Source organism: Pelodiscus sinensis, chromosome 2, assembly GCF_052426305.1.
Source record: "Pelodiscus sinensis isolate ZL-2025 chromosome 2, ASM5242630v1, whole genome shotgun sequence".
Lineage (NCBI taxonomy): Eukaryota > Metazoa > Chordata > Testudines > Trionychidae > Pelodiscus > Pelodiscus sinensis.
Window position 1 is genome coordinate 71,220,589 of NC_143053.1, and position 27,295 is coordinate 71,247,883.

A 27,295-nucleotide genomic window follows, 5' to 3' on the forward strand; every position below is an offset into this window, starting at 1 on the left:
AAATCGGATATGCAAAACAATACACGCTAGGGCTCAAGGGCCCGTCTACCTGTTCCTTTCAATGCCTTTCTGGAAAGAATAAAGTCTCCATCCTGCGCTGGATATGCCTCAGACATATTGTTGTGAGTCTTGGAAAAGGAGTAACTGCAATGCCGGTTCGCCAAGAAAACACTAACTTATGGAGAGCAAACATAGATACTGTGCAGCACATTGTTGAATGGAAGCTTATGTTCACTGTGAAGCTCATACTCACCTGCATAGCCCCAATGAGTAACATTACTCATGTGAGTAAGTGGAGACAGGCTGGGGTAATAGGAAATTACGATACAGTGAAGTTCAATGAAAGTCTCAAATTATCTCATCGGCTTGTAGTGAAAAAATAGCAATTATTCCCACTATAGCCATTCTCCACTTGTTGTGAAGCTGTTCTGTGAGTCCCACTGCCTTGAAAAATTAATAATTTTGTGCCAGATTTACTGGTACATGCTGACTGCTTGCTCCATTCCATGACACAAAGCACTTGCAAACCCAGTTTAACTAGTCCCAGAGAGGTAGCCATGTTAGTCTGATCTAGTTTAACTAGCTATGTAATCTCAGATTTAAAGTTACTAGGGGACTGTGTCTGCTGCTCGCTACGTTCACCTACCCTCCTCTCTCTGTCTGCTTTCACAACCAGAGAGTATGAGAGTGTGATGATGTCAGTCTGTCACCCAGCAGGAAAAATCTTTTATATATATATATAGAGAGAGAGAGAGAGAGATTTTGTATCATTGTACCAAGGAAAATTAACCAAAGTGCACTGGTGGATCTGGCCGCTAAATTATGATGTTCAGCTTTCCCTTGCCCAAGCAACAAGCATACTGTACACTCATCATAATATATATATATTCACAGATAAAAATGCTAAAATGGAGTTAATTTAAGGTAGATCACATAAAATTAAGCATTATAAACCCAAGATATTCACAGTTTAACATAAAGTTCAACTCCAGGCATCCAATAATCCTTAATTCTGCCCTATGGCACTGCTGGGAGGGGAAGAATTACCATTAATTGTAAAAGTTCATCTTAAAATGTATCAAATACACAAGATTGTAGTGAGTTTTTAACTCCATGGAAAGTTTGAAAAGGCTGTGTGTGGTTGTTCTAAGTATGCATTTCCATACCTGAGTCTGTTTGGCTTTCTTTTATGTTTAATTTTAACAATGTATTTCTTGGGTTTAATATTTTGTTTTGCAAAAATTACAATACCCTGTAATGAATATACCCTAATTTACCGAAATTTTAGAGGAAGTTTGTGGCAGAGCCAAAGATAGATCATTGCTCCACCAGATCCCAGTCCAGGACCTAAAACAAAGGAAAACATCCTGTCTCTTTCTTGTAATCTTCTGCCTTATTCACTGGCCATCCTGTAACACTCAATGCAGTAGGAGTCCTGTAGGAAAATAGAATGTGATCATGAATGTAAAGACCTTGTCAATCATAAAATGATAGAACTGGACAGAACTTCAAGAGGTCAAGTCCAGTCTCCTGCACTCATAGCAGAACCAGGCACCATCCATTTTAGACCATCCATGACAGGTGTTTGTCTTACCTGCTCTTAAAAATATCCAGTGATGGAGATTCCACAATCTCCCTAGGCAATTTATTCCAGTGCTGAACTACCCTAACATCCATACCCAATACACCTGCAGCACAGACTTCAACCTCATGAAATAATGGAGTAACTGTTTAGAATAGTTTCAAAAGAGCGCCACATGGGTTTGCTACTTGGCAGCGGGGTCTGGCAGTTCAGTCATTCTCAGTAGCCCAGTGTTGGCCAGTCATACAGATGAGTCAGTGTTGCTCATCGCTTAGTGAAGGGTGATCAAAGACCTGCAACAGATGTTCTGCTGTGTTAGGAGCCATGATCAATGGACCAGTGCAAAAGGGTACAACTCAAACCCAAACTTTATTCAGTATCAAGGAATAAAGATTTTCATAGCTTCCCCAAAATCGGTTCCTTTGGAAGGAAAACAGTGGCAACTTGGAAGGTAACGATTTATAGCATTGACCAGAAACACTATGTACAACTCAAAATGGTTAAAACTTTAAAATATCAGCTACTGGGCAGTTTATCCTATACAGCAGGGATTTCAAACTCCCAGCTGGAGTTCTCAGTATGGCCCAGGAATCCTGGTGGGCCAGGAGGGGGGGGCTCTTCATTCCCATTCCCAAGTCCCTTCTCTTCCTACCACCACCTCGCTTTCCCCCCGCCACATGGCACCCTGTTCTCTGAGGATGCAGCTTTGGGGATTACCAGGAGGGAAGCCCAGCATTGGGCAGATCTTGGGTAAAACATGATGGCAGGTGTGACGACGCGTCGGGATTTTCCCATCTCCTGCACCCCCGAAATGGCATGAACAGACTTCACCAGCCAGTAGAATGGAGGTTGTTTATTGCTCCTCCAGCACAGTGCAGCACAGATGTAATCTGGTTACAGGAACTGGGGCTAAGAGGCCTCAGTGCCCCCCTTGAGATAGGGGAGTCCCAGCCCCCTCCCCAGCTCCTTCTTCCCTGCCTTCCAGCCAGGAACTAACTCCCCCTCTTCCAGCCCTGCCCACAGCCAGGGCAGCATTCCACCTCCCTTTGTTTCTCCCCATGGGGGGCCGCAAGTCAGACAGGTTTTTGAGTCACCTTTGCATAATGAGGTTTTCCCTGCTGGGTCTTGCTCCAGACAGCAGAGGTCACCACAGCCCAGCAAGTACCCCCACTACGTCACAGCAGGTCACTCCATGAAGATGCTGGAGGTGAGAAGAAGACCATAGGACTGCTTCCTAAACAGGGCCCCACATAAAGGAGAAGGGAACTGGTCCTGTTGAGGAAGAGGTTGAGACTGTTGGCTGTTGAGGATCAAGAGACTTTCATTTAGATACTGGTGGTGACCAAATATCATCCCAATATTAGAAACCCCCACTTTCCAAAATACCAGCATCACACAAATCCTGATCATCAGTCTGTTTCCCCATCCCCAGGAAGAACAAATCTGTCTCTAATAATGGCATTCATGAAATCTTGGGATAGATATGGTGATTTCCTGTGATATCTCAGACAAATCTTAATACATTAATTTAAACCTCATTGAATTCAGTTTCTGTCTCTTATTCATTACTTGCATGAACAATGCAAATGTTTATGTGTTATTGTGGGACTGTGCATAGTGTTGCCCGCTAGATATATGACTAATGTACATCCTGGGAAGTGTTATGCGCTCCAAAACACTATCTGAAACAATGTGAATTTTTAACATTAGGCAGGTTTCCCAGGAAATCTCTGCAGGGAGGAGAGTATGTTAATATATCCCCTCTGGTTATCCAAAAACTTTTGAAGCTTTGCCTTGGGGAAGGGGTCTTTGTCTTCTGTGACCTGATATATGAGGACAAGATTAGAGGCCCACATTGTATAAAGGAGAAACTCATACAGTCATGGCTGTGTTGATTCAGAGTCAAGCCCATTGTGAATTTGTAACCACCGAAAAATGTCAGCATGAGGTTTGAAGGACTGGCTTCTAAGAGAGCACTTGCTGTAGTTGGGCGGTGATCTCTGATAAGTGTGTTGCCATGTGCTTAGATTCATGTATTGTTTTTAGTATGCTTTCTTTGTTTCGATATGCTTTCACCTTCAGAATAAATGTGCTTGCTTAGCAAGAGCTGTGTGGCAACGTATAGCTGTGGGCAATTATGGAGTCTGAGGAAGGAATGCAAAGCACACCTGCAAAGGCAGTCTGCCTTGCTGAGGAAGTCTCAGTATAGTCAGGGAATTGTTCAGCCTGGAAATATCCCGGTCAGGAGGGAGAGAAATGCATGTGCACCCTAAGAGTTGGTCCCCAAAGCATTTCATTGATACAGTCAGCAGGATTTACTTGCCATTTCACCTGAGGCTTACACTTTAAGCAATGGTGAAATGGAATCATCACATGAAAAGGCTGGGAACAGTCAAAGAAGTGTCCCAGTTTTATTATTTTCTGTGTGTTCGGGTACAAGGCAATAGAACAAAAGGAAAACATTAAGTAACTAGAACAGCAGCAAGGATAAGATGAGCAAAGAAACCTACGCCAAATCATGCATCAGAAAGCAGTTACAAGAATTGTGCTCAGATCCCTGCATATTCTATACTGGAAAAAGGCCAGGTGAGTTCATCTTCTCATGGAATATGACAAGATACACAGAGGGCAGATGGCTTCCCAGGATACATCTGAGGTCCCTGAGTCCACAACAAAGGGAGGAGACAGTCTCTCTGGCTTACAATTGAGAACAGAATGGATGCAGCTGCAAAGACAGAGATTGAAGCAGGAAACTCTTTGAATCCAACATGAACAGGAAGAGAATGAAAAGCAACATCAACATGAAGTCAAGATGTGGAGACGAAGGGTAGAAAATCCTCATGTAATAGTCAGTCCTGTCCAAGGAACATACAGCTGGGATAAGCTGTGCTTTGCATACAAAGAAGCTGGCTGTATTGAAGGATACATTATCACTTTTGAAAGGCTACGTGAAGTACACAACATTTCAATGGACAAGAAAGTCCCCACGCTGATTGCTAAGCTGTCTGGTGAAGCACCGAATAGATTTAATGAAATGTCAGCCGAACAGGCTTTGAAATACAAGTTTAAAAAGCGCAGATTGCAAAGGTTTCAAATTACTCCTGAAGTGTACAAAGTAAAATGTAGAGGTCCGAGAATGAATGACAGGATGAGTCATAGAGAATCTGTGCTTAATTTCTGCCAGGGCTTGCGAGGGCTGAGCTCGGCACCTCTAGGCTTGGCAGTTCATAGCCCCAGCACTTCTGGGCTTGCCATGTCAGTTATGAACATCAAAAAAATTGCTTTAGCTTCAGCACCTCTTTCATTACAAATTAAGCACTGTGGAGATTATATGTACAAACTGTGATTTGATAAGAAAATGGGCCACATGGAAGGAGGATTTATGGCTTATTACAGCAATCTACAAGCTGCCTCCTCCCCAGCTGCTATTCTCTCCCCATCCTGATTCCTTCAGCTTTTGTGATCAGAGGGGCGTTAATGGTCCACTTCACCATGAATGGTCCCTTGAAATATGTGTTAACTACTTATACTAAACAATCTGTTCCACTTCATGTTTAGCTGTGACACTCTGAGTACCTTTTCCAGGCTGGAAGAAGAGCTCTGTGTAAGTTCAAAAGCTTGTCTCTCTCAACAACAGAAGTCAATCTGAAAAAATGATGCTCTCTCACCCACGGTGTATCTCTAATATCCTGGGACCCACACTGCTAGCATGTCACTGCACACATCTTCTAACATAACACACGTGACCATGAACCGCATTACCGTACGAGCAAAACGTAAAACTCGTTTCTTCAATTCAAAACCCACAGAAAAGAGGAGATAAACCCCTACTACCAAACATGGAGAAGGCAGGAGAGAAACAAGGCCTTTTTATTAGTGGAACTACTGGGGACATGTCTGCAGAGATGCAGCTGCGCCACTGCAGCACTTTAACAAAGACACTCTAAGCCCGGGTTTCCCAACCTATGGATCGGGACCCAAATATGGGTCACTATTACATTTCAAAGGGTTGCCAGGTGTCTCCCCAGGTGGCTTTTAAGGAGCCGTTCACAAATTTTTTGAATTGCTCTGGGTCACCAAGCCTTCCCGAATTGTCAAAATGGGTCCCCATCTGGGAAATGTTGGGAACCGCTGCTCTAAGCCAATGGGGAGAGCTCTCCCATCAGTGTAATTAATCTACCTCCCCATGAGGCGGTAGCTATGTTGGCAGAGAAAGCTCTTCTTCTGACATAGCACTGTTTATATTAGGGATTAGGTTGGTATAACAACGTCGTTCAGGTCTGCGGGTTTTTCACACCCCTGAGCAACCAGTAGTTAAAGCGATATCCATCTGTAATGCAGACAAGACCTAGAACATGTAAGGCCCATGAATGGGTGTGGTACAAATGCCAAAGCCAGACTCATGCCCCTGAGACAGCTCTGTTCCCAGGAAGATGGATAATGAGCAATACACAAAGAAGCTGGGGCACATTGCCCAGCTGCCTCCGGATGCACACCGCTTGGAACCTGATTTCTTCCACAGATCTTGACTTTAAAGCAGTTCTCAAACTGTTTGGCCCACAGCCCACCCTGCCGTGGGAGCACTGGAGTGCCACTCCTCAAGGCTTCAAGGACTGGAGGGGCAGTGCTGTGGTCTGCTGTGGTGCTAAGGACCAACAGCGCTCAGGCCCGCCTCTTCCAGTGTTGCGTCGGCAGACCTCCCTCCCCTCGCACCTTGCCCTGGGGCCTGCAGTGGCTGTCGGCCCCATTGGGTGCAGAAGAGGGCTATGGAGGAGAGTTAGGGGGGAGGTAGGGTGCAGGAGTGCGCTGGGAGTGCAGGGTCTAGGGATGGGGGCATGCTCCTGACTTTGCACACACACCATTGCTCCCAGGTGCTGCATCCCAGGCACCGCCTCCTGCTCCTCACATTGGCTGCAGTTCCAACCACTGGAAGGTGCAGGGAAAGCCACAGCCAGAAGCCAGCACTGGCACTCCAACTTCATGGTGGGAGATGCAGGAATGTAGCACCAGCATGGGGCTCCCCGCTGTGGGGGGAGTGGGATGAGCCTTGACTCACAGCCCACCTGCAAGATGACTACAGACCAGTAGTGATCCACAGACCACTCTTTGAGAACCACTGCTTCAAAGGACATGCTCCATCACTGCAGCATATCCAAAAACCAGTCTTCTTGAGGGGAAAATGCCCTGGGTTCTCCATGCACTTCAAGCACCTCTTCACTTTTCTTCTGCTTCATTTCAGGGGTCAGGTACATGTGCATGATAGCCTTCTATTAATATGCATGGGAATGGGAATGAATTTATCGGGATATGGGAAGGTTCTTGTTCTCTTCTGCCAACACAAGAGAAACATGAAGCAATGAACTAATAAAAGTTTACACAGAGAAGTTAGACATGTTAGTCATTTCCGGTTTCATCCCAAGAGCTACATTCATGAAGTTTACATGCGTAAGTCAGACTTACTTTATTTTATTTTGGATTGTTTTTTCTGCAATAAAAATCAGAGAAGACAAAAATGATCATTTGGCTATTCAGTTACTCTGCAAAATGGGCATCTGTTAACATGACCATTTTTTTATTATCTTAAGCAAGACACATCTACTAACAGCTCCACTTAGATCTCAATTAAGTATTCAAAAAAAGGCAGAATCCCACTGGATTCCTGACCAGGCTCAATGAGAATTTCTTCCTCTAAACTCCTCCCTGCTCCAATCCACAGATGTAACATGATTTGTAACCCTTGCTGTGACTGGCTTCTGGAGAGAGCATGAGCTTGGTGACCCCCTCCAGTGGTTACAGACTAGACCAGCTGTCTCCAACCTTTTTAATCACAAGATCACTTTTTCAATTTAAGTGCAATGTAAATCTACCTCAAACCCAAATACCTTTGCCCCACTTCCTTCTTGCCCCTTCTTTGAGACCCTGCCCCTGCTCTACCCCTTCTCTGAGGCCTCCCCCTGCTCACTCCATCTCCCTTCCCCCTCAAACCTCACTCACTTTCACCAGGCTGGGGTAGGGGGTTAGGGTGCCAACTCTGGTCTTGGGCCAAAGGATTCAGAGTGTGGGAGGGGCTCTGGGCTTAGCCGAGGGCAAGGAATTGGGGTCCTGCAGGGGTTTCAGGGTGCAAGCTCTGGGAAGGAGTTTGGGTTCAGGGGGATTCACAACTAGGGCAGGAGGCTAGGAGTAGGAGGAGGTTCAGGACTGGGAAAAGGGTTCAGGAAGCAGGTTCTGGCTGAGCACCATTTAACTGAGACAGCTTCCGTATGGTGGAGCAGTGGGATTAAGGCAGGCTTACTCCAGCCCTGACCCTGTCACACTCCTGAAAGCAGCTGGCATGTACAGCAATGGCTACATGGCGCCATGTGCTGCCCCTCATCCACAGGCAGCTTCTACTGGCCCCGAACTCTGTTACTGATCAATGAGAGCTGCAGGAGCGGTGTCTGCAAGCATTGACAGTGTGTAGAGTCCCCCTGCTCTGCCTTTCTCAGGGGCTGCAGGGACATACCAGCCACTTCCAGAAACAGCAATTCCCACAGGGATAATGACTCCAGCCACAACAGGTTCAGCATTTTAGAACTCACTGCTCAAAGAATTAAATGTAAGCGTAAGAGAGAAATGAAAATTATGAAATGCACAGACCAGTCAAAAACCAGAAATAATATACATTGCAAACAATAAAAGTAGTACCAAGCCACATATGTGTTGGGTTGGGAAATGAGAGTGAAGGACGGTGTGTGTTTGTGAGAATGGCAGACACACACACAGTGTGTGAGAGTGACAGATATATGCATTGCCAAGTTTCCTCCATCCCCTTCTCTTGGGGTACAGGAGTGGGGTTAGGGGAGACACCCTGACATCAGTGCCCCCCTCTTCTCCCTCCCACACCCTGCACAGCAAGCAGGAGGCTCCTAGGGGGCAGCTCCAAGGCAGAGGGCAGGAGCAGCATGACAGAGGGTGGAGGGGCAACCGAAGTGCCAGCGCTTGACAGTTTCCTGGCCAAGCCAGTGAGGATCACCTGTCAGAGGCTCCAGGATCTACCAGTATATCCCTATCTACTGGTTGGTGACCACTGCACTAAACAGAAATTTCATTCTGATTGTAGACCAATCCTTTTTTCAACACTCATTAATCCAAATAAGAAAAGAAACACGTTGCTGGAAGCAGCTGTTCCCAGCCAGGAGTATGTATGGAAGACAGGAGCCTCCTATAAAGACAAAGTGCACCCCAAATTTCCATTGTATTGCCTCCACCTTATCCACTCACAGCTGAGGACAGAGATAAGAGGGACCAACACATTTCAGCTAGATTTTTAAAACATTTATGGTGGATTCTTGATTTATGAAGGGGAAATTTTAATAAACATGTTGCTATTGATTATTATTATTCCATCATTAGATCGGAGCTTGTCTCTTTCTACTTTGTGTTGGTTTGGTTTTGATGCATGTGAAATACTTTGGGTCAGATCCAGTCAGCATCCCTTTATGTATCAAAGGCAAATGGGAATCTTTTCATGGACTTCAGTGAGCACTGGATGGGACCTACCTAAAGTTCTAAAGGCTCTGAAAATAACTTCCTGAGGCTATGTCTAGACTGCAGGCTTCTTTCGAAAGAGGCTCTTTCGAAAGCATCTTTCGAAAGAGCCTCTTTCGAAAGATCGCGTCTAGACTGCAGGCGGATCTTTCGAAAGAAAAATCCGCTTTTTCGAAAGAGAGCACCCAGCGAGTCTGGATGCTCTCTTTCGAAGACGGCCTCTTTACATTGAAGAACGCCTTCTTTCGAAAGAGGAACTTTCGAAAGAAGGCGTTCTTCCTCATGAAATGAGGTTTACCGCCATCGAAAGAAAAGCCGCGTTCTTTCGAAATAATTTCGAAAGAACGCGGCTTGAGTCTGGACGCAGGGGAAGTTTTTTCGGGAAAAGGCTACTTTTCCCGAAAAAACCCCTGAGTCTGGACACGGCCTGAGTCTACAGCTTAGTTCTTCTGCCACTGAAATCAGTAACAACTCTCCCCTTGACATTACAAGGAGATACTCTGGGTCCTTCAATCTGGCTTTCGCAACAACATACATCTATTAACTTATCAATCATCAAAGGAATCAATGGGGTCAACTAGACTGACTTACTCTATAATACAAGTCACAGGAGTTCTCTGTTTGAAAATATCCAGTCTTCATTTTGAAATTTTCAGTGATGGAGAATCCACCACTACTTATGGAAACTGATAATGGCCCTCAGTGTTCAAAATTTGCACCTTATTTCTCGTCTGAATTTGGCTTGCTTCAAGTTTCTGCCTGATATGGAAGTCTCAGAGACCCCTGAAATCTTGCTCTTCTACCTTATTAGTAAAATTATCACTTTAAAAGGTCTCAGTTACTGTTTATATTTAGAGCGCTACACAGATACAACTTTCTATTCGCAGATGGAGACAGATATCAACAGATTGAAACTGATATCCATTAATTCACATTGATTCTACTCAGGGGCAGCCCGAGGTGGGCTGCCAATAACTGGTGCCTCAGGGAAAATGCATAATCGGCGCCCCTGCCTCCACAGCCCTCAATGGCATGACGTCATCATTGGGCACCCCGTTTAACGCAGCACCCTAGGTGACGGCTGAGTTGGCCTATACGCATGGGCCACTCCTGATTCTACTCCCTGGAAATGCAGCAGCCAGAAGGAGAAGGATGTGAGGCTGCTGATCCAAGGAGCCAGCACCCCACTCCAGCAGCAACTTTTTTTTTTTTAAGGCTATACATCCAAGTATTTTACTATATATGGACCATTCCCAATTAAAAATAATGAGTAGTCCTGTGGCACCTTAGAGACTAGCATAAATATATCTATAGTGGCATGAGCTTTTGAGGACAAAAACCTTTTGAGGACACTTCTCATCTGTAGAAGTGGGTTTTGCCCACAAAAGCTGTTTATACTATACTTGTTAGTCTCTAAGGTGCCACAGGACTACTCATTGATTGTAAAGTTACAGACTAACACAGCTACTTCTCTCAGACACTCCCAAATAGGAATCTCCTCAGTTGAGGTCCTGAGCACTCTGGACTATTTCAATATACAGCTGGTTTTGGTTCAATTTTTCACTAAGCTTCATAATTCAAAAAACCTCCAGCCTCATCGCCAATGCCTAACTTCCCACAGCTCACATAGCAAGCAAAGGATTCCTTTGATGCCTGGCCAAATTTAAAATAACACTGACACTGGAAAAAAGATGTCATTCAAATAGCCTTTCTAGTCATTTATACTGATTACATAACATTTAATCTTGTATCTCTTTTTCTTCTTCCTGTAATGCTATGCTTTAAAATCAATACAAACATTTAATGAGAAAGAAAGAGAGAAAGAAATGAGTGTTGTATCTTTTTTTTATTTGTTTAGGATTGGAAGGAGTCTTTTTTTCATTTTGTTTTTGTTGTTTTGTATTAAAGATTTGTTTTCCCACTCCAAAATAGCTTGAGTTATCACAGTTAAACTTCAATGAGTCTAAGAAACCATAACCAAAAATCTCTCCATGTTCTAAAGGGGGAAATGAACCCCTTATCTTAACTGTTCTGCACATATTTTTAATTCTGAGCTGACATCATCACTGGCAAAATCTTCATAGTTGCCAGAAAGCTAACTTGAATGTAGTAATGAGCTTCAAAAACAACCTTACGGATTCTCTCCTTTTCTGATGTCAGCATGGGAAAGTCTGAACATTCTAAGTTTTACCTGATACTATTCAGCATAGTAGCTTCTAGCTTAGCCACTTCCTGTTGTTTTATTGTGTTTGTTAGCTCTGGAGATAGACTGTAGGGCTGTGTCTACACTGGGCCACTTATTCCGGAAAATCAGCCGCTTTTCCGGAATAAGCTGCGAGCTGTCTACACTGGCCCCTTGAATTTCCGGAAAAGCAACGACACTGTACTGTACAAAATCAGCCGCTATTCCGGAAACCCTACACTGTTCTCGCTCGGGCATAAGTCCTTATTCCGGAAAAGCTTTTCCGGAAAAGGGCCAGTGTAGACAGCTTTTCCGGAAAAGCAGAAGAAACGGAAAAAAGCGGTTTGGACGCCACGAGACCCCGTAGGAGCCCCGGACTTCCTGCTAACCCGAGCTCTTAAAGAGCTCGGAGGCTGCTGGGCACCTGTGGCAGGAGCCTGCCGGAGAGTGTGCAGCTTGAGCTCTGCCACGTGCCGCTATGCTGCCCAACAGCCACCTCTGAGCCCAGCATGGCAGCCCCGGGTGGTGAGCCACCTGCACCCGCAGGGGAGGAAGCCCCCAGGGGCCGGAAATGCCGGGCCCCATCCTGGACCCCCAGGGAGCTGGAGACCCTCCTGGACCTGTGGCAGGAGGAGGAGGGTCTCCACGACCTGCAGTCCCGCCGCCGCAATGCAGACTTGTACACGCGGCTGGCGCAGAACCTGGCGCAGCAGGGACAACCCAGCCGCAACTGCGAGCAGGTGCGCTCCAAAGTGAAAGAGCTGCGGCTGGGGTATGTGCGGGCCACCGACGGAAGGGGGGCAGGGCCCGATGCCTGCCCCTAGTACGACCGGCTCCATGCTTTTCTGGGCCAACCAGCCCCGGAAGCCCCAGCTGTCCCTGTGGACACCTGCCAGCGCCCCCCCATCAACCGTCCCACCAAGCCAGGGGAGGGAGAAGACAGCGCCAGCGTGTCTGGCGGTGAGGAGGCCAGCGTTGCCACCGCCCAGTAGGCCCCCTCCAGCAGCTCCTCCGAGGCCAAAGCAGAGGCCGAGGCCGAGGCCGGGGAGGAACCCACTGGTGAGTTTGTGCAGCTTGCACTCCCAACAGGCGGGGGGGGCCAGGTGCCCGGAGTGAGGAGGGGGAGAGCATGTCACTCAGGCCACGTGAGCTGCACACTGCGTAGCATGAGGCAGCAAGCAGCACGTGCAACCACGTGCAGCCTGGTGACCGAGCTGCAGGGCATGCCTGGGACCGTGCTGCTCACACACATTCGGCGGGACCAGGGGAAAGGGTGGATGCTGGCTGGAACCGGCCAGGGCCCCAGGGACTCAGACCAGAGCCTGCAGCTCCACCAAGGGTGCAGCACGGAGAACGGCACACTGTCCCATGCCTCGCTGTGAGGCACAGCCAGCTGCTATTGGGTACACCGCAGCATCACGGTCCTGTGACCATGGACCCCCCACCGAGCCCCTCGCCTGCTCCCGGTGCCTTGGGTGCCTCTCCGAAGGAAGTCCCCACTGTGGCCACACATGTCCCTGGGCTTGCGGGAGGGATAGTGGGAGGGGGAAGGACCCCTGAGTGTTGCTACAAGGATGGAACATCCCCCCACCCAGTCACTCTTCTGGTTCCGTCCAGGAGATATCCCACACGAGGGGATCTGAGAGCCCAGACCGCCTCTGCCAGATGTGCTCCCAGGCACTGCGTGGGGATGCATCTCGCTCCCTGTCTAACACCAGTGATTAGCCCAAAGCTTTTCACAGTCTCCACCGGCAGGGAGTTCCACAAGTGAATGCAGCACAAGCACCCTCCCGCCCTCCACGGGGCCAGGATACAGACTGGTGCTTACAGTACTGGAGGGGGGACCCTACTCCAGAGGCGGTCCTCCTTGCAAACATACAACACGGGGGCAGGAGGGGAACTGAGTGGGCCCAAGCCACACAACTGTGGAGTCACCTGAGCTCAAGGGTGGAGGGCATGCGGTGTGGGGACAGTGGACAGCCTGCCTGACTGACCCATCCTTTCTTCTCTTCCCTGCAGCGGGACCCAGCACCAGACCCTCCACTGCGGCAGCAGCGGCACCCCCAGCAGGCCAACCCCGGAGGCACAGGCTCCGCCAGAGGGACCAGCTGCTTCGCCGGCATGTCAATGCTGTCAATGCAATCCAGGCCTCCATCACGGAGCGGGTGCAGGGGGACCTGCAGTGGCGGCAGGACGGCTAAGCTGCCTTCCTGGACGAATGCCGAGGGATGCGCACCACAATGGACACGCTGACGGCACATATTGTGCCCAGGCCCCCGCCATCCCTCCTGTAGCACAGCTCATGCCCCCTCCCATCCCAGCTCCTACCCCTGCGCCTGCCCCTGCCCCTGCCCCTGCCCCTGCTCCTGCTCCTGCCCCTGGCCACCTCCGCGTGCAGCCTGCCCTGACGCGGTCTGCCCAGCATGGGCAGGCTGGCCCCCGGAGGAGTGCTCGCAGGGGCCGCCCGTCCCAGTAACTGCCCCCCCTTCCTGTCCCAGTTGAAGGTCTCCCCCCCCCTTGTAAATAAACAGTTCTCTATTTTGCTGTTCATTCCTGTGTTGGGTATTGTGTAACTTTAGGTAGTGTACGAAATAATGTGAGATGCCAAGTAGCCACTTAAATGTAACATGGTGGCAAACTGTGGAGAATGAAATCTGTACTCGATCTCTGGGGGGGGCCCTTCGTAAGTGGTCAGTGGTTTGTGGCGCAGAAATAAATGCTGACACTTTTCAGTAACATGTAAACCACAAACTATATTTACATAGATAACAAACTAGCAAGAACGGTTACAAGATGCACACAACAGATAATTAAACATAGTCTAGGCGCAGGGAGGACGATTGTGGTGTTGCTGGCCACCTCAATCCTTTGGGCCTTCCGGGCCTCAAGAGAGGAACAGCCAGGAGATCCCTCAACGGAAGATGACTGGAAGCAGGTACACTGACTTCAGCCTTCCGCATGAACCCCGCATCCTCGTGGCTGTTCTTTGGGACAGGCGATGGTGGCCTAAACCCTAGCCTAAGCTAAAAAGAAAAACCCTAATTAAGCCCGATGCACCTGACGAACAGACTCGATGACAGCCAACATGCTTTGACCCGACGCTTTACAATTGGGGAGGAGGCAAGGGGAGGGTAGGGGACGGGCGGGAGTAGTCTGGGGAGACCCAGGCAACCCTACTACGGGGCTTGGGCAAACATGTCCACCAGGGCCTCTCTGATGCGCACCGCATGCTGGCGCGCCTGGCGGACGGCAGCTGTGTCGGGCTGTTCCAAGGTCTGTGCCTCGGCTGCCATCCATGCAGGGAGGAAGGCCTCCCCACTGCGGAGCACGCAGCACGCGGCCAGGACCTCTGTTGCATTCTGCTCACCCATCTCGAGACGGGTGAGCAAGCAACGGAAGTGGGCCTTTAAACGTCCAAAGGCCAGCTCCACTGGGTTTCGGGCCCGGTTGAGGCGGTTCTGGTCCGGCTGCCCCGTGCAGGGCCACATTAGCCAGGGCATCAGGGGGTAGGCCGCGTCCCCAACGACGCAGATGGGCATAGGCACATCCCCGACAGTCAAGTCCCACCGGGGGAAGTAGGTGCCCACCTCCAACCTGCGATACAGTCCAGAGTTCCGGAGGATGCGGGCGTCGTGTGCCCGGCCGGACCAGCCCCCGTAAATGTCCACGAAGCGGCCCCGGTGGTCCACGAGGGCCTGCAGAACGATGGAGCAGTACCCCTTTCGGTTCATGAAATGGGCCGCTCGATGCTCTGGGGCCTGGATGGGGATGTGGGTGGCGTCCAGGGCTCCCCTGCAGTTGGGGAACCCTAGGGCAGCGAAGCCGGCCATGGTATCATCCACGTCGCGCAGGTGGATGATTCGCGGGAGCAGGACATCGTTGATGGCGTGGACGACCTGCAGAAGGGTGCAGAGAAACACAAGGGAACACATCACATATGGCAGGGGTGAGTGTGCACTCCCTTGGGCCCCCCCCCTTGATTCCCTCTGTCCTCTCACACACACACACACACACACACACACACACACACACACACACACACACACACCAGGGCCCCCCTCGCCGCACGCCCCCCCCCACACCGGGCCTGTGCAAGGGAGGGGCAGCCCAAACCCCTGGGCGACCCAGCCGGGAGTCTTAGTTGTCCCTGGGCCTGGAGTGCAGCACCCTCCCCCCATCCCACTCCCCCTGGGACTTACCTCCACGACGATCACTCCGACGGTTGATCTTCCCACCCCAAACTGCTGGGCCACCGAGCGGTAGCTGTCCAGTGTGGCCAGCTTCCAGAGCGCGATGGGACCCTCTTCTTCACGGGGATGGGTGCCTGCAGCCAGGAGGTGGCTCTCTGCAGCGCGGGCGTGAGCCAGGTGCACAGCTGCAGGAAGGTCCGCTTTCTCATTTGGAAATTCCGGATCCACTGGTGGTCGTCCCATAGTCCAAGGACCACCCGGTCCCACCAGTCAGTGCTGCTCTCCAAATTCCAGATGGGCCGGTCTACGGTCGGGTGCTGATGCCACACGGTTGCCACGGCCTCCCTAGTGAGGGAGTCCAAGGCAATCTCTGCCTCCTGGTCCATGAACAGCATGGCACCGGCCTGCAGCAGGAGCCGCAGCCACCTGTACAGCCCCAACAGGGGCCCGACCAGGCACATGGCCACCCGTGGCTCCATAGCAGACAGAGCAGGGCAGAAAAAAAAAACCGCAGGCAAAAGCAGTTGGGGGCCAAAGGGTGGTGTCCCCAAAAGTCAAAGGGCACCCACAGACCCTGCGAAGGGTGTCAGTCCCTGGCAGAGGCCCCAAGGCACGGGAGCAGGAGACCAACGGCTGCCCGGCGAGACCCCTTTAACCACGTGTCTGAACGGTGCTCTGGCCCCATCCCCGGAAAGGTCAGGTGGCCTTTGCCCTCTTCAGAATGGCTTCGGGCTTCTGCTTTTCTGGAAAAGCGTGCCGCCAATGTAGACGCGCTTTTTCGGAAAAGTGCTTTTTTACGACGATAACTCCGGGGCCAATGTAGACGCTCCTTTTCCGGAAAAACTGAAAACGGAATAGTATTCCGTTTTAAGCATTTCTGGAAAAAGGTGCCAGTGTAGACGTAGCCCATATGTTCCTCAAAACACCTATACTTATTTTGCAGAGTTTGGAACACAATTTTAGTCCAAACCAAAGTAATTGATTTCAAATTCTTTCAACTTTGAGATAATTGATTAAATTAAACTATGAATTTTTCTCCCCACCTCTGCTCCCTTCATCCTCTGAATTGGAAGTTTACATCTTTCAGTTTGTCACTTGTCTTGAAGGAAAACTCAAGGGAGATTCCAACAAGTATTTTAAGCAGCTCTGCACACTGCAGCATTGCCAGAAAGAACAGAAGAGCCACAGATTGGGTTGTGCCAATGAGGCTGCTAAAAAGACTGCAGTCTCTCTTGTTAATTATCTTTTCAGTTTTAAATCACTGTTCTTTCTTTGAAGTCTGATATTTAGAAATAATTGTTTCCACTAGAAAAGGATTTAAAAGTATGTTTTATACCTTTCTGTACCTTGGGCCAGATTCCAATGGAGCTCATCAGGATTTTCACTGATGTAAGAAAAAGAATATAGTCCATTATGCACAGGGGTACTCTGATCCTCATATCTGTTTATCTGTTTTTCTTTGCATATGTTAGCTCTCACAGAAGCACAGTGTAAATGATTTTTAACATGTCTGTATTTATACAACAGGAGCCAAATGTACAAGACTCTAAGTACACTTGCAACCTTCAAAACTTTTGGCCAGAATTTTCAAACTTGAATGTCTATTAGTCTCCCAAATTCATATTTAATCACACGAGTAAGTGCTCTGTTTATCAGAGGTGCTAGTATGGAACAACTCATGCCCCCCCTTTGTGCTGCAACACCATCCTTGATGACTTTCACAGAGTTAGGCAACATTGCTCAAGCAATAAAGATGCTGCAGCACCCCACGTTTTCCGTCCAGCTTTCCCATACCCCAGGGGCTGGCCCCACCGCTGGCTCTACCAGCCCCCATGTCCTGGCCTCTGGGCAGACCCTCCAGAGTCCCACTGGCCCTGTGTCTCAGCCTCTAAGCAGCCCCTCCCAGGTCGCACTAGCCCCAACAGCTTCAGCACCCCTTGGGGTCCTGCCACCTGCTGTTCTCATGAGCGCCACAGCACACCATCTCCAAGCCACCTGCCCTGGAGTTAATGGTGTCTAATCCAGGGGAGTTGGCAGTTCTAGGTGTGCCCTCAGCTTGGGGTGGAGAGGGGTCCAAAAAGGGTGGGAGGGCACAGCTTCCCATGTCTACCAGCTCCTGCAGTGGCATTCCTCACCTTGCCCCCCTCCCCCACCACCACCATGCTGCTGCCTCTCTATCAGAGGCAGCAGTATGGGGGAGGGGGACAGGCACTTCATGGGATCTGGCTCCCCAAGATCAGTGGATCCACGGAGCCACCTGCTGCTCTCCTCCCCCTTCTCCCCCCCCCCCCCCCCATGCTGCTGTCTCTGCTGTCTCTGTATCAGGGCAGCAGGCAGGAGCCAGGTTGCATGGGAAGCTGGTTTTAAAACCAACTTTCCTTGCAGACCAGCTCCTGTCTGCCACCCCACGCTCCTGCATCTGTTACAGAGGCAGCAGAGCAGGGTGGCAGGGGGTTACCCATGAACAGGGCTGGGAGCACTATCCAATAATCATATAACTGCTAAGACTTGATGTGATTACACAATTATTAAATTAATCAATATCTAACATCCCTATTGGAGAGGCAGACTTAACAATATCCTCCAATGGCTGTGAAAATTAGTGCGTATTTTCTACTGACAAAGTAGCAGTTCTTGACATTCCCCCTCTACATCACCTTGAAACAATATTTCAGTTCTCTTTCTTTTTTAATTACTCTCCCCTCCCTCTTTGGTTATTTGCAAGAGCCACTTACAGGTTTCGGAGCGATCCCACTGTAGAGCTGCAAGATTTTTGTGAGGAAAGTGAAAGAGAGCCGCTTAGAGATTTGGAGGGAAAATATCCATAAAATCCATTTGGGGAAAAGGGGGAACAATCATTTATAAAGCCCTGTGCGGATAACAAAATTTGTATCTGCATCCTCATCCGTAGCCACATAAATGAGCAACAAATATCTGCTTCCACATCCCTGGAGGCAGATACACACAGATATCTGCAAATTTGCAGGATTCTAGATTCAAAATTTGTATCCGCATCCATATCTGCAAAAATGTGCTGAGGGTATCTGCATCCACATCTGCCAATGCGGAAACATGTGGATATAAAGCAGATAGCCACAGACTTGCAGGGCTCTAATCTTTGAGGGTAGTTGTCATTAGCATCAATAAAGTTTCTGTTAATGCTGCCCCTCCAGTCCTCTGTAGACAAATGCCTGTTCGCCAAAGAATCAATGCACACAACACAGACATCAGACAGTTTCACAAAGAAAAAACAGTTTCTTGCCATTTCAACCAGACTGGGCATTGTCTCAATGACCTGACTACATGCATCCTGCTTCAAAGAGACTTTAACACAAGACTTCAAAGAGAAGTCTCTGAACTGTCATTCATGCTTAAGTTTGACACTTTACGAATGGGTCTTAACAAAGATGCTAATTATCTTACCCATTACAAAGATAGCTTCCCCAATTATCACCTCTAATATCATTATCTCATAGACACTAACCTCCCTCCTCCGCCCCCATTTCCCCTCTGTTCTAAAATCTGATTTGTCTATTTTATGTGTTCACTTTTTTTGATTGCATCCCTTTGGTATATATGGTCATGCCAATTTTCTTCCACAATTTGATCTGAGGAAGTGGGTCTGGCCCACGAAAGCTCATCACCTAATAAACCATCTTGTTAGTCTTTAAAGTGCTGCATAGTCCTGTCTTTTGTTTCAGCAAGACCAGACTAACACGGCTACATCTCTATTACTGTTCTGTCTAAGCACTGTAGCCTTCCCTGGATATTACCTAGGGTTGTTTTGGTAGATCTGGGATTAGTCATGCCACATATTTGATATTAGAAGCTCTCTATAGTGGTTTGTAAAATATTTGGTCCTCTGGGGATTGTAATGCTTGATCAACTAATGATTCACACAGTGGCGTTAATGTCATTCATGGATGAAACCACATTTCCTTCTCCTGCAGGGTGAGGACTGGATGGGAAAACTGTGGCTAGCAGTGGGAAAGGTATTGCATGGGAAACAAGAATTGAAATATGAAGCATCCAAAATTGTGAGAGTGTGCGTAAATAAAAATCCAGGACTTCTGATCATTTGGGGAGGAAAGAGGGATAAAAATGGTCATCTCTCCAAAAAATAGACAAGAATAAATCAGCACCCAACTGAACAAATAAAAACCTGTGTTTGTGAAAATAATTCTTAAAAATGAGTTGGCAAAGCAGTCGGATCTTTCCATAGCAATGCATCATGAAATCACAGAAAAGGAAGCGAAAGAGTGCTTTGCTAGAGTGGATATAGAGTTGCCCTGTAGTCTAAAACTAGGCATCCCACATTTTTTGATCCTCAAATTTTAAGAGGGCTTTTTCTGAACTACCTGCATATGAGTCCCATAAGCCCACCTGCACATCAGAAAAGGTTCTCTTGAATCTTGAGTATCAAAAAATGTTTTAGGTTGAAAGTAGGAACATGGCCTTTATTCTTAATACCAGGTGGCTGACAGCTTTGCTGGGCCCTTGGGCAAGATGTAGAGGGGCCAGCTCTGTGCTCCCGGAAGGGAAGGGGGCATGGGCAGAAGAGGCAGAGTTGGGGCAGCCAGTCCTCAGCACTGCTTGGAATGTACCATGTCTCACCCACTCCCCCACCCCCAGCCAACCATTAGAGCAGGGCTACTCAACTTTGGAAGCCCCGGGGGCCACAATGATACTCACAGCACATACCGAGGGTTGCAACTTAAGTGTGGTTGCGTATACATGCAAATATATGTGCAAATATATATACAAATAGCTTCTTTCACACTGACGGGCATGAATACAAAGATTAAGGCAAGACTACACAACACACAGGCCCCATTTAAGTCAGTTCTGCTGATATTAATAAAATGCAAAATTTACCCAAATTCCTCCCATATGACAGCACTCTTAAAGAGCAATGACAGTCCAGGAATTTAACTACTAATATGCATATCAACAGAAGACCATTATATTGACTACTTTTTGTTTTGGCTCCCACCTGCAGACTGCGTGTTGAACCCTGGGTAAACTCAAACTGCACCACAGGCCACTCACAAATGGACTGCGAGCTGCATGTTGAGTAGCCCTGCCTTAGACCATGCTGTGCAGTGATTTAAAGGGCCCAGAGCTCCAGCCACCACCAATGCCTCTCTAAGCACTGTTGGAGGCTAGAATCTCTGGGCCTTTTTGTATCACCAGGGCCCAGGACAACTGTCCCCCTTTGCCTGCCTCCCCGCTCCCTATTGACAGCCTGCTTAATGCATAAGCCAGTCTTGCCCAAACAGATCACGGACTGCTGTGGTCTCTTGCACTGGTAGTTATGAGTAAGATAATATGATAAGATAAGAAATAATCATTCAAAAGAGGGAGAAGGATTAATTGGAGAAGGCTGAGGATGATATGGAGAAGCAGCCTGTATCTAAAACAAAAATTAAACTAGAGAAATGAAAAAAATCTCTATGCAAGTAGGCATTGGAAGGATCTATGTTGGGCAGGTAGAATACCATCATTGGAGGCATTTATGAGTAAGACAGCCAAGTGAATGAATAAAGCACCTCGCTAGAAAAAGCTTTTGTTCCATGCAGGAGGCTTATGTAGATAAGCCAGAGGATATTTCCAATTTTCGTGATGGCTGAGAGAAAGGAAAGATGTCTGCAATTCCTCTTGGGGAGAGAAAAACACAGAGATTTAAAAACTAATTAAGGTGCCTTTTTGACAGTCTTGATGATGTCCATTATATGTGTCTGACAGAAAATATACCATCAGCTTATTAAACAAAATTGAACAACGTACAAGACACTGAGGCGGGTTTCAACATATGCATGATACACATATTTTCAGTACTAGCTTCATTTTTTGTGGGCACAATTCTTACCATTTAAGGATTCAATCTTGGAGGCTATGACTCATCTGAGCAGTAATTTCCCACTGAAGTCCCTTTTGCACTCATAAATCAAGTACTTAAATCCTGAAATGGTGCAATTTTTTGCCCTCAGTTAGCTGTAAAAAAATGCTGGTGCAACTAATTGCCCGTGCAAAATTATGCCTAAGATGCGGAGGCCAAATCAAAGGCCCTTTAAAAATCGAGTCCTATGCAGTTAAACTGTGCTTAGCTACTACATGGGTAAGATAAGGGGGCATAAGGAGCCTTCCTCTGTCCTGCACACACAGGGCTGATCTAACAGACTAAAATAGCCAGGCAGACACTTTTTATACAAGGCAGGATGAGAAAATGGAAGGAGGGGCAAGATATTAAGCAAGTAATAGGCAAGCAACCCTTACTTAGCTTATCCCTTCTATTCACTGCTCTGAGATGTGGAAGAACCTCAGGAAGAAATAAGACACATGGCTATGGGTAACGGGGGGGAGGATTTAGAAGCTGTAATTCAATCTAATATTTGAGGCTTGGCAAGTACACCTATGGGATTTCATGAAAACCCCCGAATCTTTTTCATTTTGGAGCAATTAACCAGCTCCCAGCATCACTGGCTCCAGTGAGCCGCTTAGCTCTCTGTTTTATTACCCATTTCCTTTCCTCCTTGCCAGCACTAGCTCCCATCCTTGCACTTCGGGGGAGGCGGGAGGGGGCGGAGGGGAACCCATGCTGTTACAGTGCCACAAAGGGGCCACCACAAACAAGTGCCAGCCAGTGCATTTCAGAGTGAAAGCAGAGCACACATAAATGAGGCTCACATTTGGATTAAAATGCTGTTGTGTTCAGTCATTTATGTGTGGCATAATTAAAAACATCCAGCTGTAATTTAATAGTTCCCACCAAGCACAGACATAAAGTCTAGCAATTTTTCCCTCTGCATATTTAACCCTTAGGAAGAGAGATCGAGAGGGAGAGAGGGAAGAGAAGGCTGGGGTAGGAGAGAGAACCTTCTTTCGAACTAATTATTTTTTCTTCCTTCGTGCTACCCTGTTTTGTTTTGGTTTTTTAACTTCCCTACTCTTTTGCCTTCTGCCTTTTGGAGGCTGATATACATAGGAATCACACTTAAATGGCATTTCTTTAGCCCAACAGCAGCGTGGCTGGATAAGGAATCTTCAGTTTGCACAGTCCAACAGCTGCGGCTAACTAGATAGATTCATGTACTGTGAAGCTGCCAGATTTTTCAGCATAAAAAATTAACTGCTAATAAGAACTTACTATATATGGCCCACATTTCGCCACCATTACTCACACCGAGTGGTCCCTGATTCCTCGGAAAGTCCCTGTCAAAATAAGTGCTTACTCTGTGAGCACTACTCACAGAGTAAGATACTGTTTAGGGGAAGTAGGGGAAGGATGGTCCAAAGCTTAGGGCACTAGCTGAGTACTAGGCAACTAGCCTGGGTTTAAGTCTCTGCCACAGACTCCCTGTGTAACCTTGAGCAAGTCCCCCCAAGGGCCAGATTTTTGAAGGAATTCAGGACCCTAGTGGGACTTTCAAAAACACCACAATGGGATGTAGGCACCGAGGTGCCCATGAGGTGCCTATCTGCATCTGTAAGTAACACAATAGTTTTTGAAATCTGTCCTTTTTAGCCCGTAGGTGTGGGTGTAATTCCTAGCATGGGTAGACAGACTCAGTCTCAACCAGCTTGAGCAAACATACTAAAAACAGAAGAGTGGATGTCGCAACACTGGCTAGCTGCCCAGGGCTAAGCCCACCCAACTCTCTGCTTCTGGGCTTGGTGGCTAACCCAAGTCACTGCCTGTACTGTTATGTCCACGCTGCTATTTGAGCTAGTGCAGGTCTGTCAGTCTGCTGGGAATCATACCTCCCAGAGGCCCTGTAGACATAGTCTCTGTGCCACAGTCCCTACTACCCTGCAAGCATGTTGTGAGGGATAACTCATTAAAGACTGAGAGGAGCTTAGATACTGCAGTAACAATATGTAACAGGTAACACAGAGTAAGAGTATCATAATCTGTCCTATTGTTCCATTTGACAGCAACATTGTTAGGGCATGGATCCTATATTCTTCACTCAGGCCACTGTTTTTGACTAGCCCAACACTACTGTTTGAAATGGTAATAGAAGAAGTAACGGACTGCAGAATCAGGCCCCATATTCTGAAGCGTAAAAGACTGAGGAGACATTTTATATCTAGGTAAAGAATAAAATAAAGGCACTTACAGTCTGGGTCAGCTGAGGCCTATTCATTCCATAGTTGTATTGGTTACTCCCCCACAAGCAGGATTGCCTACCACTACCAGAAAAGAAACTGGAGAAAATATTTTCAGTGTTTTCTCAGCTCTACCTTTTCTGCATTAATTAGTGCATTATGACAGAAATGTGCAAAAAAAAAGGGAGGGGACACTGTCGGGAAGCAATATGCCCAAAGTTGGAGTTGAGCAAGTAGCAAAAAGAAGATTTTCTGCAAACATTCATTCTGCCAAGGCCATGCCCCCACTTTTGTGTTTGCTTCCCACAAATATTTGAGCAGTCAAGTTTCACTGGTTTGACCATGTACAGAAAGTGTTTGAAGTAGTCACAGAAACTGAATTTCACATTCACACAAATAATTGTTTGTGCAAGGACTGCTGTGTGTTCGGCCAGTCAGGTAACAGAAATAATACCATGTAACTTATCTGAACAACCGCAATTAACAACTGTAGCTTAGAGTAGGTAAAAAGTTAGAGAAGATTGTAATATGCTCTTAGATCTTTGGCAAAAGAGAAAAAGACGCTACATTTATCAACTTTCTTGTGAATTAATTCTTCAGCTCTACATCTAGGTGATCATGACTAGGGAGATGTCTTCTAAAGCCGGAAATTACATTGTACAGTTCAGGTGTAGGCAAATGCTACAGGGCAGTGCTGTCAGTGTTTCTGTTGGCTTCTTTAGCAGTACAGTACAGTATATTCAGTGTATTGAAATTTCCTTAAGGATAGTGAGGGGAGAGTGTGGTAGATAAATAAGTTACATAAAAAAAATCTTTAACTGAAGCTCAGAACTACATATGTGTTGCTTTTTATTCCAATTTTATTACTTCATGTTAGAGCCTCTTGAATGGATTGTAGAGAGCATGATATCCTAAGAATGAGGTTCCCTCTCCTACTGAAATTGTGGTTTTGTTCTAGCTAGCAACACTAATCATGATTTCTTTTAAGTAAATTAAAAATTAGAGTTTGTCTTGTTCTGGAACAATTTCTCACATTGCCATCATAAAAGAGCACTGTGCCAGAAACCTCCATGCAAATGAAAACAATCCATTTGCCCATGAAATCGGGAGACGCAGCAATGGATGATGAAATGAAAATGGAACAGGGTGATATGGTGCACTCGCACTTCATGAAATCTGTTATCTACGTAATAACTCATTAGTGTTAGAAAGGAAACTTCATGATGTCCTGCATGTTGTGAAATCATAGCTGGAGACCAGCTAGCAGTGCCCACCAGTGGCATTTTTTAGTAATTATTATTATTACCACCATTTTAAACAGTGGTGTTGGGCTCTGTGTTTTACCTCAAAATGTAGACTGATGAAAAGGAACAACTTGACTGATAAACAAAGATTCTCGTCTGCCAGACGTGGTGATCACATGGGATAGCAGCTACACACATCAGAATAAGTTTGCTTCATAAAAAATATCCTGGGGGGAAAAATCCAAATTGATATCTTGCCTTAGTGGCTCAGGCCTGGTGTTCAAGCCATTTCAACTAAATCAAAGTTCTGGCTTGGAATAAATAGCCTGGAGAGGTTGTTGACTCTGTTACTGGAGATTTTTAAGAGCAGCTTAGACAAACACCTGTCAGGGATGGTCTAGAACAGGGACAGGCAAAATATGACCCATGGGCTGGATCCAGCCTGCAAAATCACTAGATCTGGCCAGCCACCATTCCATGGCCCAGCGAGAGCCTCAGGCAGACTCCCTGCCGGCTGCACCTCTGCATGCCTCTCCAAGCAGCTGACTGTGGGAGCCATGTGCACCACTGCATGCCCCTGGGGGAGCTTCACATGCTGCCTCTGTTCCCAGCACAATCTTGAGGCTCCCACTGGCCAGAAACCAGCCAATGGGCAATGCCTGGACCATGCTTCTGATGCAGGCAGTGCACAGAAGGGTGCCCCAGGTCACAGCCCAATCCCTCTGTATCCCCACTCCTGCACCCATAACCCCTCCCAGACTCTGCATCACCGCCTGCACCCTAATCCTCTACCTCAGATCACAAACCAAACCACTGTTCCCATCCTGCACTCCTGCCCCAGGTCACAACCCCCTCCCAGACTTTGCACCCTCTCCTAAACCCCTCCTCCAGGTCCAAATCCTCTCTTGCACTTCCTACTAGACCTTGCACCTCCTCCCAGATCCTGTACCCCTTCTTCCAGCCCCATCTGCTACCTGAGCTCCCTTCTGCACCCAACCTCCATCCCAAACCCTGTCCTTCCTCCATTAATATCATAGAACCTTGACCACTTACCAAATTCATGGAGTGGTTCCTCCATCAATAATGATTTCTCACCTCTGGTCTAAAAAAATACTTAGTCCTGCTTGAGTGCAGGGAACTGGACTAGAACACCTCACAAGGTCCCTTCAGTCCTACACTTTTATGATTTTTTGTTTCAGTAGCATGGATGAAATGGACATTTAGCATCTCCTCCTCACCTCTGCTCTTCCCCACCTGCCTTCTCTTCCACCTATGAATTCCCATCTCTTCCTCCATACATACCGCTGAACTGGACCTGTTGTGCCATCTCTCCACTACACTGTGCTGTGTTATAGCAGCAAAGGATGGGGCTGAAGCTGCAAGAGGAGTTGCAGGGTGGGGCAAACAAGCTACAAGTGGGAATGAGTACTTCCCCATCACATATCTCTAGTGATATGTGCTCCTTCATCTCAAGCAGTGTGCCTTCCAAATCCCAGTAGCATCTACTCCATCTTACTTTCCTCCACATCCCAATGTGCCCCCAAACAAATCTGACTTCAGTCTGCAAAAATCTTTCTGAGTACTGAATTATCTTATGACAATCTCTCCATGCTGTTAAAGCCCTCTGGCATTTTTTGGCATCAAGATTTTTAAGCCAAAGTCACTGTAGGCCAAAAACCAATATGTGTCCCCATTACAGACGCAGACTGGCAATCAAAATTGGCCTGGGAACGGCCTTCCCCATAACATCACCCCTGCATGCCCCTCAAGCCCCGCCCCCTTTCCCTGCATCACATCCGGAACGCAGCACAAGTGGCGGGTCAGACTCAGTGCACCGCATACAGCGGAGATGCAGAGCCACTCGGAGGGCGGGGCAATGGCGGCCCGTCACGGGTGGATACGATAGCCCACCAGGAAATTCCCAGTATCCCACCGGGTCCACCCCTGCCCCATTATGTTTAGTAACCCCGCATGGCCTGGAGGAATGATTATAAAATAGGGAGATCAATTGATTTGAGGGGAAGAGACATGCTCACACGCTTACCCAGAGCTCTTCATCAGATATGGGAAAGATACTTGGCATCTCAGGGCTACATACAAGGTGGAACAAATGGCTAAACATAAGGAATCATGTTGTGGGAGACCATTCAAAGTGAAGTGGACAGTTAACATCTCTGCAGTTGTCAGACAAAGAAGGGTTAGTGGTTTACACACGGTTGCAATGAGTCACAGAATCATAGAATACAAGAACTGGAAGGAACCTTGAGAGGTCATTAAGTCCAATCCACTACTCTCATGGCAGGACCAAGCAGTAGATCATCCCTGACAGGTGTTAGCCTAACCTGTTGTTAAATATCTCCAATGATGGAGATTCTACACGCTCCCTAGGCAATTTATTCCAATACTTAACCACCCTGTCAGTTAGGAAGGTTTTCCAAATGTGTAACCTAAACTTCTCTTG

At 47.5% G+C, this 27,295-nt stretch overlaps 1 long non-coding RNA gene across 2 annotated transcripts in view; it reads right to left on the bottom strand.

The window, feature by feature from the left end:
• The window catches only part of LOC142826872 (uncharacterized), a 41,527-nt gene extending 17,507 nt beyond the window's left edge, over positions 1–24,020 (bottom strand). The window contains exon 1 of one of the 2 annotated variants that reach the window (XR_016348765.1): positions 23,602–23,815. This is a non-coding gene — a long non-coding RNA (uncharacterized LOC142826872). Of the gene's footprint in view, positions 1–23,601 lie in introns of both variants that reach the window. The other variant, XR_016348766.1, reaches the window with a different exon arrangement.
• Between the last annotated feature and the right edge of the window lie 3,275 nt (positions 24,021–27,295).